The sequence below is a fragment of the Leopardus geoffroyi genome, chromosome C3 (assembly GCF_018350155.1).
Source record: "Leopardus geoffroyi isolate Oge1 chromosome C3, O.geoffroyi_Oge1_pat1.0, whole genome shotgun sequence".
Classification (NCBI taxonomy): Eukaryota; Metazoa; Chordata; class Mammalia; order Carnivora; family Felidae; genus Leopardus; species Leopardus geoffroyi.
The window spans coordinates 131,918,164-131,939,264 of NC_059338.1; the positions used below are offsets into that span (position 1 = coordinate 131,918,164).

The 21,101-nt window shown below is 42.5% G+C and overlaps 2 long non-coding RNA genes across 4 annotated transcripts in view; both read right to left on the minus strand.

Moving 5' to 3' along the window:
• The window catches only part of LOC123586071, a 46,002-nt gene extending 31,348 nt beyond the window's left edge, over positions 1-14,654 (minus strand). The window contains exons 1-6 of one of the 3 annotated variants that reach the window (XR_006706585.1): positions 14,609-14,654; positions 13,277-13,426; positions 11,603-11,709; positions 10,493-10,672; positions 10,170-10,281; positions 7,610-8,302 (exon numbers count right to left, since the gene is read on the minus strand). This is a non-coding gene — a long non-coding RNA (uncharacterized LOC123586071). Of the gene's footprint in view, positions 1-7,609; positions 8,303-10,169; positions 10,282-10,492; positions 10,673-11,602; positions 11,710-13,276 lie in introns of those variants that run through there. The other 2 variants (XR_006706586.1, XR_006706584.1) reach the window with 2 other exon arrangements.
• A 102-nt stretch (positions 14,655-14,756) lies between these two features.
• LOC123586072 lies at positions 14,757-20,521 on the minus strand. Its single transcript, XR_006706587.1, has 3 exons — positions 19,799-20,521; positions 18,475-18,575; positions 14,757-16,810 (listed from the first exon to the last, which is right to left on the minus strand). It is a non-coding gene; the product is annotated as an uncharacterized LOC123586072 (long non-coding RNA).
• Positions 20,522-21,101: the final 580 nt, after the last annotated feature.

Here is a 21,101-nt window from a genome sequence, read left to right on the forward strand (position 1 = left end):
CCCGCTCTCAGGGAGTTTACAATTGAATAAATCATTTAGCTTTCTGAAATTCTCTCCTTTTATGCCCAAACACTGAATTCTGCTGCTTTTTCCACTATTTTGCTTACTGCTCCTCCTCTGCTTCCCACTGACTTCTCTGTACTACCTGCTAGCTAGATGTTTACACCCCTGAGGTCTGTCTTTGGCCCTCTTCTCTTACAGACTCACCTCTTGGCAATCTTGCTATATCACACCTTCACTTATGTTTGTAATGGACTGACTGATATAATCTCTCCTGCTCCTTCTCCCAAAGTCCAGTTCTGCATTTCCATAGTTCTTCAAATTAAATACATTAAATACAAATGGAGGAGGGTAAACCAGTCACTTCCTCCTGGTATCCTATTTCCTGTCCATGGTACCAGCATTCTCTCAGGGTCCTAGACTTGGGACTGACATACTGCATTGCTTAATCTTTCTAAAATCTAGCTCTAGGCCTTCACACTCATGCTGTAAAGCTTTCTTTAAAAAACTTTTCTTTCATAAGCAAACTGATCTTCCTAACCTGGCTTTTCAATCTAGTTTAGCCTTATCTTCCAGTATTCTGCACTTCCTTCAAACCAGAAGAGCACTATTTCATCCAACCACATCATGGCTTCCCACCTCCTTGCCTCGTAAGATGCTGTCTTCTGCCGAGAATGTCCTCCCTCCAACTCTTTTCAAGTTCATTTTAAATGGCACCTGCACCTTGAGGTCTTCCCTAACATCCCATCTGATGATGCTCCTGCCTCCTCTGACCTGGTGACACTGCATTTCTCCTCTGGCACTTCTGCCTGCCGTGTTGACCATGACTCTCTTTTCTACTGGGGTCCATGGTTCACTAACGTCATTAGTCTCAAGAGATCCAAAAATCACCTTTTTTCCCCCCATGCTTTGTAGCTCCTGGTACAGGCCCTTGCACATGACAGAGGCCAATGAATACACACACATAAATAATAAAAATCAGTGAAAACAATAAATATCACAGGCCTGAATGATATTGCAAGAAAACTAGTTCAATCTGCCTCAGAAAAGAAGTTTAGTGTTCCTATTCTGTTGATTCTTTTGCCCTACCAAAGTTGAATAATTTGCCCCTAACTGGTGGAAGAGACATTAAAATACCACTTTTCTGCCTTTTCTACTGCTTCAGTCTTTTTGTTGTTGTTGTTGATTATGGTTTTTTACTATGGTTAGCCTGGGTGAAGTCTGTGCTTTGGAGTAAGACAACTGGAGCCTTAATACTGACCCTAACTCCTATTGGCTAAGTGACTCTGGATATGTGTTTCCACATCTGTAAAGTGGTGATAAGAGCATATATCCCTATGGTGTGGGTAGGATTGGAAACTATGCATGCAAAGTACCTACCACAATAAACGCTATTGCAATGTGTTTAAGAGAACTTATTTACCTGAAGTAAAAGGGATCACGAAACACAGGAGTTTCATATCGTATGGATTATGCATGGAATTTCCTCAGAAATGAATCAATTGTCAGCCTGATACAAGCTGGCACTCCCAGGTACTTCTGGATCTCATTAGCCAAACAAATCCTGGAGTGTGTACCACAAGAAAAACCTCACATTTAGAGAAGAATAATTAAAATATGTACTACAGCACTTATCTTGGTCTTTGCCCCAGATTCAAATGACCAAACATCAACAGAGCACCAGCTCTTTGCTAGCCAGAATAACCCATCAGCTTTGTGTATTTTGAAATCATTTTTGACATGTTGATAGGAGCAGGTTAAAAAAACCCCATTTAAAAAATTTTAATGTTTATTTTTGAGAGAGAGGGATAGCGTGGGGGGGCACAGAATGAGAGAGGGAGACAGAGGATCTGAAGCAGGTTCAGAGCTGACAGCAGTGAGCACCCTGTGGGGCTTAAACTCAAGAACCACAAGATCATGACCTGAGCTGAAGTCGGACACTTAACCAACACCCCTGGATATTAGCAGATTAAACAACAGTAATAAGAAAAAGGCTTATGGGGGCGCCTGGGTGGCGCAGTCGGTTAAGCGTCCGACTTCAGCCAGGTCACGATCTCGCGGTCCGTGAGTTCGAGCCCCGTGTCGGGCTCTGGGCTGATGGCTCAGAGCCTGGAGCCTGTTTCCGATTCTGTGTCTCCCTCTCTCTCTGCCCCTCCCCCGTTCATGCTCTGTCTCTCTCTGTCCCAAAAATAAATAAACGTTGAAAAAAAAAATTAAAAAAAAAAAACTGATGGAGAAGAAAAGCAGAAAAAGGGGGAGGAGCAAGGTTATTATGGTTCATGGACAGAAGGGGTCTCAGTGGTACTAGCAAAACCTGAAGAGGACAGTTTCTCTTGGACCTTCTTAAACCAGCTTTCAAGAATCTAATTTTGAAGCAACCTGGAGCTCAGGAACCTGTTAGAACAACCAACTCTTCTTCCACAGCCCCACAGCAACAGTTGCTCTCCAAATGCAAATTTCTCATCAACACCTGCTGTAGGCCTGGTTTCAGAGCAAAGCAGGACCCTCAGTGTAAGCCCCCGCCTAAGTGTGTCCACAAGAAGAGGGAAGTGTGTGTGTGTGAGGCGGGGTGGGGAATCAAGTGGCTCAACAAAGGTAATTGTTTTCCTGTCTACAAACAGACTCAGTAAAAGTGAAAACACTACCGGTCAGTTGCGAACCATACGCTGCACAGACACATGGCACTGATTCGAAAGAAGCCAAAGCTGAGAAAATCGCCGTGGGAAAAACCAGGAGCTGGGGATGAAGAGCAGACATCTCTACTTTCAGGACACCTTACGTTAGACATAAAATCTTTCACAGCCAGGTAAACCCGCAAGTCCCAAGTTTACTGTGACTCTGGGAGGTGTCCCCAGCCCTGGAGATACAGGATGGGTCCTGTGAAGAAATGAAACAAGCAAGCCACACTGCTGTCTTGAAAAAGGGACACCAAGTCTGTTCCTCTCCACCATGGTGACCCAGACAGGTTTTGCCTTTCAAGTCCAGGGTGTACTACAAGAACCAGAAAAGTACTGGAGAGCTGCGGTATTGAACTGCCTGTAAAACTATATGCAATTACCACCATCCAATGTCGCTTTGAAAACTTTGCCAATTATAAATTTGCTTTAAAAAAATGTGTTCATCCAAATCTATTTATTTTTAATATGAAATTTATTGTCAAATTGGCTTCCATACAACACCCAGTGCTCATCCCAACAGGTGCCCTCCTAAACCCAATCGTCCTCCCCTCGCGGTTCCGTGGCAGTCGGAGCACTGCCATCTAGTGGTCAGCCTCCGCCATTCCGCCTCAGCTCCTAAGAGCATCGAGTGGCCTTTTTCTCATCCAAATCACTGGGAACAAGCCCTGACCAGTCCAAGTACTGGTAACAAGCTCTTGCCACCCTGTAAGAGCTATGCTGCCACTTAATGCCTTGAAATGGATTCGACCCAAGTTTGTCATGGTGACACTGCCAGCAAATGACCAGCCAGAAGATCAGGGATTTTCAAAGTTTCTATACATTGGTGAGTGACAGTCCACAGAATTTATCAAACCCCTGAAATGCGGAATATATTAATTTCACAATATGAAAGTACTGCTTATGTGGCAGGTCAAATTTTTCACAATGTTAAGTTTTTAAAATAGAGGGGTGTGTGTGTGTGTGTTAACTATAAAGAAAAGCCAGTGAGAGAGAAATTAAATGTTTTTTGAGGTATGTTTGAAACTGCCATTTTAAGTCCTAGGATTTATAAGAATCATCATAAAAATGCAGTTATTTCCTTATTATTAAGGTAATAATGTGGCGGGGGTGCCTTGCTGGCTCAGTCCGTAAAGCATGCGACTCTTGATCTTGGGGTTGTGAGTTTGAGCCCCATGTTGGGTGTAGGGAATACTTAAATAAAATCTTACAAAAAATAATACTGTGCTGGCTTTACTGATGTTCTTTCCATGTGGAAATTCAGCAAACTGCTGCTTTAATTTTCCCTAAGATTGGTACACAGTTTACCATAACCCATGAGTGGCTTAAAGTAGCCATTCTGTTCTATTTTTAGTTTTTAAGGTTGTTTACTTTGAGAAGCATGCTACTAGAGCAGAAACCTGGGGTAGGCCTTTCAGGGTGGGCAGAATTTTGCTGCTTGGGTAAAATGTTTCCTAAGATTCAGGGCCTCACCTGCTTGGAAAGGATAACAGAGAAAAAGTCAGGATGGGTGTTTTGATTAAACCATTTCGAATGGTAATTGCCATAGATGTTTCCATTTATGGTTAATATTTGCTTTTAAATGAATATTTTAAGAAACCATTATCATAGGAAAACACATACACACACACACACAGTCTCAGAAAACAATAATTAGCTGTGGTTTTTAACTTCCCAAGGATACACTCATATATCTTCATATTCTGAAAAATGACATCCTAAGAACTATTTATAAGTGAATATATTGAGAGTTACCACTAAAGATAACTTTTGAAATGTAAACTCTGATTTGAACAGTACATTTCAAATGACACAAATCACATGAGTAAATAGAAAATTAGGGCTATGTATCTGGGCTGTAATGTTAATATACATTGTATTATGTGTGTGACTTAAAATTCTGTATTTAGGTAAGAAGTATCAGATGCTTTTGAATTAAACAAAGAATGTATCACTGATAAAAAAAAAATAGCCAGTCATTAAGTGGCTATCATAACCTTCAAAGAAGATTTAAGGCAACACAAATAACCTTTCCATGTAAATATTCTAGAGTCAGCTCTAGACGGCTTCAACTCTGCACCACTAATGACACTTGTGACCCACAGAATTCCCAGATGGATTTAGCCTGTCTGCACTGAACTTTTAAAACAAGTTAGAAAAAGGCAAGCTCTCTGTTCTTCTGGTGCCATGTGTATATATTCTGGCTATTTCGGGATACAAGGTAATGGGAAAAAAGCACCTTTTGTTTCATTTTTCACCGTAATGAGGAACGCCATTTGACGTGTGCACCAATTCCACTAGATAAGACAAGAGCAATAAAATGCAGCGCTGAAACATGCAGAAAATAATGTTAACTAAGGTTCTACTGGGCACTGGATAGTTGTCTTATGATATTTTAAAACTCAGTTTTAACTGACTATGCCTGAGTCCAAACTCTGGAGCAGAAACAACTATGAATTCTCACTGATCAACAAATGTTCCAAGAGATCAAGAACACCACAGCGTGGATGTATATGGTGCAAGACACAGATGTTTATGGGGGAAGAGACTAACCTGTTTGTAAATTTCCACCGTATCCATTTGAAAGACCGCCAGAGCTGTGTACCTGTAGATTATACCTTCAGTACTGATCAATGACAGCTCTGACAACGATAAAAAAAAAGTCCAGCTGTTTGCATTTCGTAGTTACGGTGGTAAACAGGGGATGGCAAATGTATTAAATCATTTTTCTTAGCAAGGAGTCCATTCTATTCAAATCAAGTAAAGATACCATTTCATACCTGATGTTTGAAACTTAAATACAGGTTAGACAATTTCTTTTAAAAATTGTTAAGTAACCACAAACATACTTTAAACAGAATACCTATAATTAAAAATAGCAGAAAGTTAACCAAATGAGCAATATAAGAGAAGCTTTCTTTTAAAAAAAGGAAAATGCCAGGACATGCAAAAATCCAAACACATAAACAAGACTACCCAAATAAAACAAAACCTGTCGACTCTGACAACAAATCAGTTGAGTGAAGAAATTTAATTACTAGAGGATAATATAAGCTAGCACTGTAGAAAGATAAACAAAGATAAGTCTAAAAATGTAAACAATGGTAGTGATGCAATGAACATAAGGAACTGAAGGGAGAAATTATGAAATTAAGCAAAAATAGTGCTTTCCACTGATAAAGGTTTTGATCTATTAAGGAGTCATGAGTTATTAGCCTTTTTGTTTCAAATAAGTTACCAAAATATGTCAAGCCATAACTGGTAGAAATGAATCACTGATAGAAATATTATGGGAGAACCTTATCACACCTCCATTAGACTAATCCCAAGCTCTCCATTTATGAACTGTGTGACCCACAAAGGTTATTAAAACACGGTTGTCAAGCAACCAGGAGGGAAGAGTCTGCCAGGCCAAGGCAGCCAGCAGAGATCAGCAGCCGCTGGAGTAGCACAGGTGCCAGAACCAGGTTGGCAGACGAGAACAGGGCCTCGGCAGAAAGATGGGTCTTCGGAGGGAGAAGGGTTTATGAACTTTTTTACATATCTGACTATATTTTGTGGTCTTACCTTACTTACCTTACTACACTTGACTCAGGTTAACCTCTTTTTATCTCAGTCCATTTTCCCCCTCCAATTTCTGACATTAATATCCCATTTTGAAAAATGAGTTCGTTTTTAAAATTTCATAACCTACGGAACTTGAGTTTGTAGGTAGAGAAAGAAAATAATAACAAATCTGAACGAGTACTGTGTCTTTCTCCCCGCCCCCATCCCCTCCTCCCACCTGGGTTTTCATGGCAAAATGAACCCCTTTAGTCCCTATGCCAATTAGGGGCTGTTTAACCATCCTTGTGTCCCTTCTCCAGTTAACCCACCATCTAAACGTTAGCCGAATGCAACCTGCCCTACTTAAGCTACTTCAATTTAGTCTTGCTTGCTGCTTCCTCCAAAACATGTTTTCCGTATGGGTTGATCCCACATTTCCTCATCCCTTCTAAGCAGCATACTGGTTTAAACAATTGGTCCCGATGGTGAGTAGTATATGCTTCAGTGGTGGTATATGCTCTTTCATGGGGATACCAAATATTTTTCTTGACTCTAATGTGTTCTGGAGCCTTGCTATTCAAGGTGTGGCCTGTGGACCAGCCACACGAGCATCTCCTGGGAGCTCGCTAGAAACGCAGAATCTCTTACCCCACCTTAAACCCACCGAATCAGAATTTGCATCTTAACAAGATTGCCCGGTGATTCTCGTGCACATGACAGTCTGAGAAGCGCTGGTCTAGTGACTGTTTTCTGCTAATAACATTGGATACATCATTCAATACCGTGTCCAGCCAACCCCACTCCACTTTCACAATGTACATTGGCTTAATAAAGTCTCTGATAAAACTGTATTGAATAAGCCAATTTTCTTTTTGCTTCAGTCTTTTTGAAACCTATTCTTCCATGGATCCCCCTGTCACACGATAACTATTAACATCCTTCAGAATTCACATCTATGGAGCATTTTGGGAAATGCTGGACTAATGGACTTAATATGATGAATGAGAGCAAATCACCAATTAGGCACATCTTTGGATTTCAGTTTCCTCACCCATTTGATGTGGCAAAACTGTGACCTTTAATTAATTAATCAATCAAAGGGTGGTTTTGGAGGAAAAAGTGAAATAGATGTGAAAGTCCTGTGGAAGATATGAGTGTTGAGAGAAATTCCATTCATTCATTTATTCACTTAACAAGTATTTATGCGTGTCTACTCCTTCCTAGGTCCGTGCTGGGGAAATGGGGGCTGCAGCAATGAGAAAAGCGGACATGGTTCCTACTTTCTTTTCCAAAGATCAGTTCACGTGAATTAAGGCTTAAGATCTATAGACCACAAAGGTATGCACGAATTCCCCTGAGGTAATCAATTGCTAAATGAATCCCATCAGTGGTATTTCAACTCAGAATTTATTTCATTAGCAGAATGCTTTCTCAAAACCACAAGGGAGTAAAGAGTGCCTACTAAGAATCATAATGATGTTAACATTTACACAGAATTTATGGCATATGGGCAACCCAGCCCCTGATGTGTACTGTTTGACAATTGCCATGGTGTATATACTCTCACAGGACCAATTAATTTCAAGCTACTAATAAGATGTTACTGGATGTGGGGATGGGAGGATTCGGAGAATCAGAAAAGGTGTACATTATCAGTCCTTGTGAGCCAGTACAAACCGGCCGCAGCACATCATGACATGGCTCATGCAAAGTAGTTCACATAAAATAAATCATAACTGGTAAGAAAGCAACTATCATATCCCCCCACTTGACAGATGAGGACACTGAGGCATGGAAATATTACATAATTTCCAGGATCATAATTTCCAGGATCACTAACAAATGGTAAACTGGGATTTGAATCTAGAGACCTATGATACCACAGGCCCCCCTTTTAGACACTATAGCCCAGTGTTTAACAAAAAGCTCCGGTATAACTGCTTGGGCTAATGTCAGCCAAATCCACCTCATTTATTCATCACTCACTCACTAACTCACCAGGAGCAGTCAATGATGGGGAATACATTTTGGCTGAGATGTTCACAGTAGTTCCACTGGCGTGAAAATATTCTATGTCGGACCTAAAATAAACCAACATTTGAATGTGGCTAATGCACTCCTGTGTGATAGAGCCACACTATCAGAGGGTAGCCACAAGATTTCCTTGCTTACTCTTTCCAGATAAAGGAGATTGGCTCAAACTGCTGATCAGGGATGGAGATTATGATAGAAGGTCAGGTGGGCACATGGGTGTGTGTGGAGTTTCTATTATCTGAATGGTAAGAATATCTGAATGGTAAAGAATAATATTGCTCTGGATTAAGCCAAGGTTATTCTGGCCAGACCTGAATTGGCTAGGACAGGGTATTAGTTGCCAAGGGCTGCCATAACCAGGTACCACAAACTGGATGGCTTGAACAACAGAAATTTATTGTCTTACAGTTCTGGAGGCTGCAAGTCTGAGATCAAAGTGTCAGCAAGGTCTCTTCTGAGGGTTGAGAGAGAATCTGTTCCATGCCTCTTACCTAGCTTCTCGTGATTTGCTGGAAATTTTGCATTCTTTGACTTGTAGAAGCCTGGCCCTGATCTGTGCCTTAATCTTCACCTGGCATTCCCCCGGGGTCCAAATTTCCTCTTTTTATAAGGATGCCAGTCATAGTGGATTGAGGCCCACCTACTGACCTCATCCAAGCAGATTATATCTGCAATGACCCTTCTGAGGTACTTGGGGTCAGGACTTGGACATACGGATTGGGGGAGATACAGTAACAGGTCTGTCCACAAGAGCAAAACCTAACTATAAATGAAAGCGTAAAGTTAAAATGGCATAAACAAAAAGTTTCTCTGTAAACTAACAAAACCTAGAGGTGAATAGCATGGGGAAGATATGGCAACCATGCTTTACAGACTCTTTTGCTCGCCATCCTACCATCCAAGCATGTACCCTGTTTTCAAGGTCCCAAATGTGGGCATCCATGTTCCAGGCTATGGATTAAAGGGAGGGACAGAAAAAAGGACTACACCACATATCTCTCAAAGAAGGTTCCTGGAATCTGTCCACATTACCCTGCTTATATGCCATTACTTGAACTTCGTAAGACGACTACGCTCTGCCTTAAGAGAGTTTGAAAAATTTAGTTCTTATTCCATTCATCTAGATGAATTGTGGAATTTGCTACTATTTGGAAGAACGGGCCAATAGATGTTGCCGGTTAACCAGCAATCTCTACCACAGATTATAAGGTAAAATTCAAAATTACACCACCTGTTAAGAGAGGGCAGGCTCTGAAAAAGGGAACTCTTTCTGATGTCAGATACCTCGTCTGATGGGGAAGACACGAGTCTTTTTTGAGAGGGGGGCGGTCTGAGTCTTAGAATAGACACATTCTCTGGGATGATGAGTCTTGGCTAAACAGAAGGGAGAAATTTGCTCAATCTGGTATTTAAAATGGCACAAGTATCCACAAAAGTTTGCAAGAGGCTAGACGTTAAATAGAAAACCAGTTTCAAAGGCAGCATGATGGAAACTAATGACATACGCCAAGCAAGGCCTTCCTTTTCTTTCTGGAGGTCCAAGGGAAAGGGGATAGCAGGGGAAAGCTCCCAGAGAGCAAACACTTATTTCGCAAGCCAAATCACCTAGTTTTATGATACTCCATTTCTCTTTTCACCCATGAATTTACTATCGTTTATTTTTGGACATTTATTCCTATTTCAAGTCTGAGCCAATTGTTGAGTGAAGGGCTTTTGTTCACACTCAGCTCAGAATATTTGAATGATAAAGCGAGCCCATGCCAGGCCAAGACGGGAGAGGTAATTACTCTAATTGCAGATGTGGTCCTGCATGGTCCATCACCCCATCCTTCCCTACTAGAACTTCTACTCGAGCTGACTCTGGAGTGTGTGTGTGTGTGTGTGTGTGTGTGTGTGTGTGTGTGTTGCACTCACATCACTGTGAGCAGACAGCTTCTACAGCCTGTTGCACACACTTTCACTCCCAGACTCTCTCCTTATTTCTCCTCTCTGCTCAGTCCCTGAATTCTGTAGCTTCTGGTCCAGGCTTAACCCAAAAAAAGAACTAGTTAGTAACACTCTTCCTGCTCCGACAACCATCAGGAATCCACAACCATGAAAACAAAGCAAAACAAAGGAATCCGTGGACACCTGCAAAAAATCCTGAAAATGTCACATTAGTCTCTCACACTGGCGTGGGAAGGTCTAGCACACCACTGGCTGTTGAACTGATGGATGACATAACAAGAAGGATTTACCTCAGATTCTAGAAGTTGCACCAAAATCCAGTCGCAAGTGGCGAGAGCCAGAGCAGCCCTATAAACATTCCAGAAGAACGAAGAATACATTCAGGTGTGAAGGTGTGAAGGCAGTCCTAAAAGAGGGTTTGGATGAAAATCCCCATCTTCAGAAAAGCATAACACTGCTGTATCAGGAAACTGTAATAGGAAGGAAAATAATGAATGAACTGAGTAAGCAGAATGGAGATTTTCCTCTCTGATGCACCTGCTTGCGTTGTGAAATGTCTCTACCGAACACTGAGCTTACTTCCATGTCCATATAACCTGAGAGCAGAAGTTACTTAAACCTTCAGATAAGCTTACTTCTGAAGATCCAGGAAGAGCAGTCCTAATTTTTATCTCTCATAAAATAGGACTTTAATTTTCTATATTTTAGCTTCACTACTATTAAGGATTACACAAATTGATTAAAGTCAATCTTGAGAGAATTATAATTCTTAGTGTTCGAAAAACATGGATAATTTAAATTTGAATACTCTGAATACGATATATTCTTTTTATTCTGATTCTAAGTAGTCTAAGTTCAGTATTTTGTTGATTTTGTTATTTAACAAAAGTTCACAAAAGGCAACAGAACGGGAATTTTATATGAACAACTGGAGACATCTGAGGCAAACTGAAGACACCTGAATGAAGTAACTGGAGATATTTGAAACAAAGGCCACTTCTGTATACGCTCAGAGATGTAACTACTAAAGCTATAAGACAAACATGAAAGCAACTTGGTGTTTGCCTAAATAGCTTCGTTGGTTTTTAGAAAATGTTTCAGAGCCTTTAGAACTCGAGTCTTTAATATAAAGTTCAGACGCTTCTCTTGGGGTTTTATTAAAGTGAAAGTTCAAGCTCATTTGCAAAAGTGGAGAAGTCCTTTTCCTCACCATCTCCCTAATTAACTTGTGAGTTATACACTCTCTCTTTCTGCTACAAACTTTCTGCCCAGCAATGGAAGCATCTAGTCCTATGAGATGACGGTCCATGGAAAAGTCCACGGAGCGAGGGCTGATACCAGTGATGGAGGTCTGGGAAAGATGAACAGAGAATAAGGTGAGGTTGAGCCACAGGACGCACCTCAGTAGGCAGGATCCACGATTTGTCAGGACATGGACATCACAGCCGAAGACTAGATGTTCAGGAGAGATGGTTTGCGTGGTCCCCTTTAATCTGAATACAGAGGGCTGGGAGAGGAATTTAAGAAACAATATGAAAAAAATTAATTTATCTGGTTAACACTAGATGGCAGTGAATGATAGCACTTAGTTGGAAATAGGAATCCGGCATCATTAATAATGACATTGTGGACATGTTTGGACTGTCTTGAGTATTGACATAGAACAACAAAAATCATCTGTTCCACTCTTGCTTTATTTCACTGTTTTTGCTATAATCCACGTGAAATATTAAAGGCATTTCCCTTTAAAAAGGGAACTATTAAAGTTTTTCCCTTCTCTAAAGGTAACTATAGTTTTTGTTTTGGTCTTCTGCTTTACTGTCAGTTTCTCTATTCATTTTGGTGCTGTGATCTTTCATATTTACGTGCCTTAGTGTAAATTTCTCTTTGAAAGCATATATGTATATACATATACTTACATATATAGGCTCTTTAAAGACAGGGAGCATAGTTCATCCTTCTATTTATTTGGTTATCGTTGTTATCAATTCTTACTCAAATGCTTTAAATGTCTTGGACTTGGAGGGTCCTTAATAAAATCCTTTAAATATAGATTTCATTAGTTTTTTGTTTTTCCATATGTGAAGTAAGCCTGTGGTATTTGTTTTCCAATTGTTAGTCTTATTTACTGAAAGTGTATAATATTACTAAGGAAGAAATTGTTATAGTTGTATATCCTCAGGAAGTAGAAATTTAGCATCTTGGACCATCGGAGCTGAAAGGGGCCTTAATAGTCACGTGGTACAAATTTTCAGATAAAGTAACTAAGGTTCAGAGAAGTTTAGTAACTTGCTAGAGGTCACACAGCCCATCAGTGACGAAGTTAGAAATAGAACCAAGGTATCTTGGTCTGCATAGCTTATTCAGTACTTTTTATAAGCTCCTAGGCCAAAGGTGCTGAGTGGAAGAAGTAGGTTCTACAGGCTAAGGTACCAGGTTGGGGGTAATATCCTGTCTATGGGCATGTCCTTTCAGCTGGCTTCCATGGCCTTGAAGCCCAGCAAGATGGGACAGAAGCCCCACGCAGGCTCTGTAAGCTTCAGTTAGGGGCAGGACAGTCAGATAGGTGTGATATGAAGGACAGGCTCCTTTTAAGCCACTGGAGCAATCCCCCTCCAAAGAGTGAGTTTAAGTTCCCGAATGTCGCTGCCTTCAGGAGGAAACGGGTGTCACGGAACCTAAACTTAAAGGAGGCTGGCAGGTTGGGGCTCTATCTGTGAAGCTGCATAGTCTGGGACCACACAGGCGGATGCACAGCTGAGCCCGAAGGCAGGGCAGGGAACCAGCTCCCATGACCCGCCCGCCACAGCGCCTGGACCATGCACCACCTCCTGCCTGGTCCCTGCCTCTTGACGCAGACCCAGCCGTCCTTTCTGAAGCCTGATGCCTCCCCTCCTCCGGCCCAGTCCCCGAGGCCCCTTCCCTGGGGTGGCACGGGCAGGAATGTTCCCCACCTGTCAGCGAGGCCAGGCTGTCAGTGCAGGCTCTCCCGCCTCTCGGAGAGAACCTGTGAGAGCACAGAGTCAGTCCACAGGACCCTGGCAGGACGGGGGCTGGCCCCGGGGTGCTCTTACCCGCAGCGGTGCACCTTGCGGGAGGCAGGGGCCCTTGAAGCAGGGGACCTGACATGGTCAGCCCGGCTCTGCTTCCTTCCAGCTCCAGCTCTTCTCAGGCTCCCAGGAAGACACATCTGCTCTTTGACATTGTGGAGCCAAGCTGGTCTGCTGCTCAAGGAGAAAGAACACAAACAAAACAAAACGCCCTCAAACTTCACTAAGCTTGAGAAAGCTGCAAGATTTAAGGGACTGGGGCCTTTGTGGGAATGCCTTTTAACCTCAGATCGCCTGCCAGTAAGTATTAGCCAATGTATTCGTGGGGCAGCTGCAAAGTGTCAGGACTGCGCTGGGCACGTGAGTTACCGTGGTGAGCGAGACAGATGTGGTTTCTTCTCTCATGGAGCTTCACCTTTAGAGGAAAAGGCTGACACGGAGGAATAACCCAGTTACAACATCAAATGCTGACACTGCAACTTACAGTGGCGAGCCGAAGCCTGCTGGGGCTGGCGCCCCAGGACACCTGTTCGATATTCAGGAATTTTGTCAGCCGGTTGTTAAACACAGCCGTGACTGAAATCAGCTAAGGTGGGAGAACTTAGACCGCTGAAATCGGCAAGTGTCACAAACCAGTCCTTCCCCGAGAGCGCCTGTTAACTTTTCACCCGCACAGCATTGGAGATAAGCGTGTGATCTTGTGGAGGGTTCCACCCTTGCTACTAACCAGGAGGTAGTGAGCATTTCCAACTACCAGCTGGGCCGGGGGGAGCTGGGAAGGGGGCCCAGGCATCTGACGTCAGGCTAAGGGAGCCACCAGTGGGTGTCCTTTCCCTTCTCTACATCAGTAATCTGAGGAGGAAGGATTACTTCCTAGGCCATCTGTGCTAATCGGGCAGCCAGGTAGTGTAGACAGGACACCCACATGTGGTGCCACAGAAACATCTGGGTTAGGGAGGTTTGATGAGTTCAAGTAAATGCCCCTGAAGCACTCTCCTCAACTTTAGACACAAACCTTCCACCATCAAGATTTTGCCTGATCTGTATACCTCTTCTTCCATCAATAACTTCATGTTTTCTTTAAATCGGTTTGCTTTAGCCCCAAAAACAAACATTTGAAGGGAAACTTTAGGCACTACCATTAAGGAAAATCAATACTGTTTGTAATAAATAGAAAGTAATCATTAAAAAAATGACCGCAATGAAAACAAAACAATGCTGTTAAATTCCAGCTGAGCTTGAGGTCTGCTCAGAGTCAACTGCAATGCGTGTACAAGATAAACTAGTGCCACCTGGCCACATTCTTCTGGAGGTCATGAGAACACTTGAAATCAAAAAGGAAATAACTTGGGGCACCTGGGTGGCTCAGTTGATTAAGCATCCGACTCCTTATTTTGGCTCAGGTCATGATCTCATGGTTCCCAAGATCGAGCCCCACGTTGGTCTCTATGCTGACAGCTCGAAGCCTGCTTGGGATTCTCCTCCTCTCCCTCTTTCAAAACAAACAAACAAACAGGAAATCACTCCATCAATGTGTGATTTGATATTTTTGAATGTCTTATCAGAACATCACTTAAAATTGTCATCATAGCGATGATGAGGGTGATATATCACAGTGACATTTCCTGAGCACTTCATGTGTGTCAGGTGCTGTTCTAAGTAACTTCCCCTCTTCTATGGTAATTGGATATTAATGGAACTCTCTCCTTTATTCAGTCTCTGCCAGTTCTGTTGTGATTCTTTGGTCTTTTTCTACTCATAATGCTTCAGCCAATTTAATTTCTCCAGAACCTGAAGCAAACAATTCACTACTATGATAGTTATCTTCCAATGAACACACAATTAATCCTTCTAATTAACTGATAGACATTACTTTAAGACAGGTCTTCATCCTATTACTGCTATGAAAACAGAAAAAAAAATATTTCCCCTGAAATTAAAATAAAATTAAGCTTTCTTGACCGATTCATTCATTCAACAGATATTTGTTGAGTACCTATCACAGGGAGCAGCAGGTGAACACAGAGAATGAGCTTCCCTGGCTGATGGCCCAGCCAGAGCCCCTGAAGTCATGGTCTCTCCCAGACTGTGGACAGAGTAAATGATCACATTGATATCAGCAGTTATCTGAAAGAGTTTACGTAAGAGCAGAAGGAAAGCCAGGGGCTGCGAGGTTCATTCACGATTAAGAGACTAGACTTCCAAAAGGGGAAGGTAAAAAGAAGCACAGCATGATGATTAGAGTTAATAATACTGTATCATGTACTTGAATGTTGCTAAGAGAGTAGATCCTAAATGTCCTCATCACAAAAAAAGACATGGGAACTATGTGGAGAGATGGGGAAGACAGCTAAATATTATGGTGGTAATCATTTTGCAATTTATAAATGTATCAAACCAACACATTGTACACCTTGAACTTAAATACACTTAAATCCCTTGCATAGGCAAAGTCCTAGAAAGATGGTCCATATTGTAACTTCAGTCCTGCTAGCCTTTGCCCTAGCTAGCCTTCTTTGGTTAGTACAAAAGTTTTCCTTTATAATTCACTAAATTGAAAGACTGTTAGTGTGTACTCTATTATTTCATTCTTTCCCTTCTCTCTCTATACGAGCTCATTTCCCCCAGTGTTTTTGATGAAATGGTCTATCTAGACCTCTCCACACCTCTGTCATCTTCCTATGGTTACAGTCCCACTTATTAATGTGTCCTTTAACAGGCTTGGATGCAGCTGGAGCTTTGTGGCTACCTGCCCCCCCCCCCCCCGCCCACATCGAGAGAGGAGAGCGGGCTGTGACATGTCTCATCACTATGGGATACAGGATAAAGACATTAAAAGAAATGTAAGAAGCCAGAACATAATGCCCAGGAAAGTCAACCGTTTACAGGAGGGGAAGCCGAAACAGGCGGAGCTGGGATGACCTCCAGGCCACCTGTGAACAGAAGAAGCCTGTATTTTTCTTCTCTAGTGCATTTTCTTTTCCTATTGAACATCTGGTCCATTTCCTAATGGCAATTTAAATGCAAAATGCGTGTGGTTTTCATTTAGTTTGAAGAATGAGGGATAAGGTCATTTTGGTTTCCAAAATGCTACTTGCAGGGAATGCCACTTGCATCTAATGAGTATGATACTAAATGTTCTACAATGTACGGGACAGCTCCCACGACAAAGGCTTATTCCCCAAATGTCCACAGCCCGAGGTGGACAGACATGGGATTGGAGGAACAATATTCAGGACTCTAGAATCTCAAGTCTATAACACCCTGCAAGAGTTGAAACAGCCACTGAGAAGGGCCACCACTTGACTGTTCTCTAGAATTCCCAGAAGATCTGGTGTATTTATCTCCTGTGACAGTGCATGGACTCATTCATAGATGTAGTTCTAAGATTTTAAGATACTCTTAAAATATGTTCTAGCTACCCACATGGATGCCCCCCTTGATGCTAGATCAATTTCTCATTAAGAGACTTTTGCTAATTCTTAAACTACCTCCTTACTTTGCATTTCTGTAACTCAGCATCACATCTGAAAATAGGCAGATTAGTCAGCACTGCATCTGAAAATAGATTAGTCAAAACCCCAAAACGAGCACCTTTTTTGATGTTTGCTTCAAAGGCCAAGGGCTCAATCACCAATCGCAGTTGCATTCCGAAAGGCATTACAGCAAGAAGTAGGGCACGAACGCACTTGGAGGCGGTCAGTAAGCCAGGCGGGGGCCCTGACCGTGCTGGTAATGTGACAGCATGAAGGGTGTGCAAAGCTTGGCCTCCTGGTCGCGTTGCTCACACTTCAGCCGGGAAGACTGACATTTCTTTCAGTTTAACTCAACAGATACGGTGGAATGAATCGCATGTTGTAAGGTTGGGGCTTCAGAAAACTGTCCTGTTTATTTTACAGATTGGGTCATTGTCAACTTCATGTTTTTTTCAGATGTGACCCGGTCATCAACAGTGACCAGCAGCAGCAGAGAATGGGGACGGCAAGGTTGTAAAGGTTGAGCAGTTGTAGGATTAACATAGAAGGGAAATTTATACTATAGTGATTATTACTGCATGTTACATACAACTATTACATATTGTTTATATTTTGATATTAATGTAATAATTATTCTATATGATTATATATGATATCTATTTCTATGACAGGGGAAAGAAATCGCAATGTGTGCACCTGGTTTGGGGAGAAGTATGTAAATAGAGCCATGGAACATCAACATGACAAGGAAAAGGGCGGGGCTCGATCGAGGACTGAAGGCAGAGTAAACACAGCTTGTCTGAAAAACAGAGACGGTCCTCGTAACTTTGGCTCTCGGGGGTGCAAATGGCGTATATCTGATTCCGCTCTGTGGTAGCAAGATGCTTCTTCACCTTGGGTAAACAGGAAATTACAACTAAAGGACGCACAGAGTAACCTGCTGTGTGTCACCTGCACACTGTGGACTGCAGTGCTCTTGGATTTATACATAAATACTTCAGAGCTTTAAATGGCAAAAGGCTAGATCTGTTTACCTCTGCACTGTGTACTTGGGAATTACGAAAGAATTAAGGAAATAATTTACTGTTGTAGTAAAGGCCCTGAGTGCAATATTTATAACATGAAATTCCTTCCCTTAAGAAACGTGGGGAACTCTGTTGCAGGAACTCTTAAAATGACAGGCAGAACAGAATGCTCCTTTTGCAGATGAAAAGCTGAGAGCACCCTGTCCTTCCCCAACACTTATAAATATCAAGCAAGCCGAAGAGACCCTTCTCTCAGGTTCCCTGTGTCTGGATACTATCAGAGATTCACTTTTTGTCTCTCATGAAGAATTTGCCCCTTTCAGAAATGGGCTCGTCAAAAGAGTGCCCTGCACCTCTGTTCGGAGAACCAGCAGGCTTCGTCATTACAGAACGCCTGGGTTTTGGCCTTCAGGGCCCTTCACTGAGATGTCAGAGGCAAAAGCTAGAAGTGCTCCCAAAGAGATCCTAAGATTTGCTCAGGGCTGAGCAGATAGGAGGTGACTGGGACAGCACTGGCACCCTGGGCTTCTGACTCTGGGTTCAGGGTTACGTCTGCTTCTCCTAAAATGCTGAAGGTCCCAGACATCCATGCAGCCATGCTTCTAGACCCACAACCATCTGAAGGAAGGGTTCTCTCCAGTCACTCTAATAACTGAAACCCACTGGCATGTGTCAAACATACCTAAGAATGCTTGATCTAAAGGAAAGAATGAAAGCCCACCTATCCTCATTTTTTTCTAGTCGTTTCAGAGAGATGGCCAAAGTGCCTCAAATGTACCCTTCCGTGCAGCCAGTATCATTTTAGCTTTAGTATTTGAGTACCTTGTGGAAAGAAAATAGATTGTTATAAGCACAACTAGCACTAAGATCAACTACAATTCCACTTACTACCTATTTACTCTCAGGGTAAACTTCTGGCTGTCACATTCATGAGATTCAGTTATCACTTCTACAAAAGGGGCGACTCTTGAGTTCCACTCTAAAAGATTCAGCAGTAAGGGGGCACCTGGACAGTTCAGTTGGCTAAGCATCCGACTTCAGCTCAGGTCATCATCTCACGGCTCATGGGTTTGAGCCCCACGTTGGGCTTTGTACTAACAGCTCAGAGCCTGGAGCCAGCTTCAGATTCTGTGTCTCCCCCTCTCTCTGTCCCTTCCCCTCTCACGCTTTCGCTCTCTCTCTCTCTCTCTCTGTCTCAAAAATAAACAAACATTAAAACCAGCAAAAAGAAAAAAGATCCGGCAGTCGGGGGTGTGGCCCAGGAACCAGCATTTTTGGAAAGCTCCTCATGCCATCCTGATGCACAGCCAGACATAGGAACCACTGGTTGATTACAATGATTCCAAGAGAATAAAACAATTATCTCAGAAGACTAAGGGACATATTTGCATTTTTAAAAAAATGTTTGCTTACTTTTTAAGAGACAGAGACAGAGAGAAACAGCGTGAGCGGCGGAGGGGCAGAGAGAGAGGGAGACACAGAATCTGAAGCAGGCTCCAGGCTCTGCCCTACAGCACAGAGCCTGATGCGGGAGCTTGAACCCATGAACCACAAGATCATGACCTGAGCTGAAGTCAGAGGATAAACTGACTGAGCCAACCAGGTGCCCTGACATATTTGCATTTGATGTTAACCCAAACCAGGCATGAACCTGGGAGGATACAATCCTAATTCAAGAAAGGCTTAAATTTAGCACGTATAATTTTATAGACTGAGATTAAGAGGGGGGAGAAAGCAGCAGGCCATGTGATTGCTGGCAGGATTTTCTCAGCTCATTTGTGTAGAGTGCTGTAAACAGGCCTGGGTACACAGAAAATGCTCAATAAATGTTAGCAATTATTTTTAGTATTGAGTAGAAATTGCATTGATTAATTTGGGGAAATTGTAAATGATCATTAAAGTGGGGAATGGTCAGCTCTTTATGTGAGCAAAATGCGTCTCAGAAATTATATATAAATATCAAAACAAATTAAAACTTCACTGGTATGTTAATTTCTTACATTTTCCCACCAAACGATATTGGCTAGACCTCTTCTTACTCTCACCTTGCTTTGTCTTCTTTAAAACTGGTATCGATCCCTTTCTTTCTGAAAAATAAATACTGAAAATCATCTGGGAAAGGCATATGTTCTCATTCCAAGAAACTGGAGGTGGACAAATCCTTTAGATCATCTCATCTATCCTGGGGACAAACAGTGGAAGAGGATATTGCAATATGCACGGATTAAACACACGTCTCTATAATCAAATTTCACAAACTTCTCCTGCGTTGTACTTGAGTATCTTACAAAATGTATCGGAAACAGTCATGATGGTTGAAGGTAGAAGATGTTTGGTTTTAGTTGTTTCATTTCCCCAGCTGAGTTTCAAGGGAGTGTTTGGTCTTCATAAACTTTCTGCAACGTGCAGGTATCAGCCTGCTTCTTCCCGGTTCTTAGCTGGGACTGGGCGATACCTCTTAGCAGGTACAAAATGACTAAGTAACTTTTAGTAATGTCAGTTCCGTGCTGGGTTCTTAATGCAAGACCACTTTGTGACCCTGCTCAAATATTTTAACCCTTTCTTCTCCCCAAGGTGTCCCTTAACCAAAGCACAAGCACTATTAAAGCATGATGATAAATCATAGGCATTTGCCCACTGACCTTCCTTACAACACCGAAAAAAGAAGCCGTAAGCTCTGAGGGCTCAGACCCAACTTAGACAGCGTCTCTGCTGTTGATGAATCTTTATGGAAGCCTTATCTTACATTTTTAACAGCAAAGCTCGGGCTCTGTTTTACTGAAGCTGTTTATATATCTAATCAGAGTAGATCAGGAAATGTGGTTGACAGCATAGGGCTGCCTGAGAAACATAATATTTGCTGGCCAGCCTGAAGGCGACCTCTCAGCTTAGAGGCATGATCAATGAAGTGTGCCTGAGGCCCTGTTTAGATTAAGGGAAATAGCACATTGGTGGCCACATTCATCCCAAGCAAATCGTTTTCCCTCATGCAGGCTGCAGCGAAAAGCTTTCCAATAAACCGATGACAGGATTAAACACAAGCAACTCCTCATGTGCCCCTCATGTGGCTGCGGGCCACAGGCGGGGAGGAATGCCGGCTCTCTGTGCGACTAGGAGGAGGGTGGCCCTTCAAGGACCAGCAGCCCACACTCTACCCTGCCACTAACTAGCTGCGTGTCCTACAGCTAATTAATATCTATCCCTGGGACTTGTTTCGTCATTTGTAAAAGAGAGATGCATTAGTCAGGGTTCTCCAGGGTTAAAATACACAGCCCCCCGCCCCCCACGTGCACACACACACACATGAGAGAGACAACGATGTATTTTAAGGGACTGGTACACAGGATT